Source organism: Triticum urartu, unplaced genomic scaffold (genome assembly GCF_003073215.2).
Source record: "Triticum urartu cultivar G1812 unplaced genomic scaffold, Tu2.1 TuUngrouped_contig_8076, whole genome shotgun sequence".
NCBI classification, from domain to species: domain Eukaryota; kingdom Viridiplantae; phylum Streptophyta; class Magnoliopsida; order Poales; family Poaceae; genus Triticum; species Triticum urartu.
This window is the reverse complement of record NW_024118986.1, coordinates 11,793-12,171: the sequence shown is the minus strand read 5'-3', so window position 1 is coordinate 12,171 and position 379 is coordinate 11,793. Positions and strand designations below refer to the sequence as shown.

Genomic DNA, 379 nt, shown 5'->3' with positions numbered 1-379 from the left:
AGTACCCGCCCTAGAATCGCAGGCGTCATCGTTGAACCCTTGAACCGTTCCGAAGCACCTGATGACAGATCTTGCCGTTGTGCACACAAGACAAGAAATCCTAACCTCGCCGCCCTAAGAAGACGACGACTATGTATTCAACTTACCTCTAGTATAAGGGGACCTTATTAAACTGAGATATTATGTCCATAGGAGATGACATTCTGTCGATAGCAACACGTCTATCGTGACCTTGGGGGGAGGGGTGGGGTTAGTATCTGCCTAAATTGATCACATGTTTCGCCAAATAAAATTATTTGCAAGAAGCTTTCATAGATCAGTTGGTTAGAGCACCCGCTTAGTAAGCGGGAGGTCTTGAGTTCAACTCTCAATGAAAGAA

General features: G+C 45.4%; 1 non-coding gene across 1 annotated transcript; it reads left to right on the top strand.

Moving 5' to 3' along the window:
- The first annotated feature begins 305 nt into the window (after positions 1-305).
- On the top strand, positions 306-379 carry TRNAT-AGU. Its single transcript has one exon. It is a non-coding gene; the product is annotated as a tRNA-Thr (tRNA).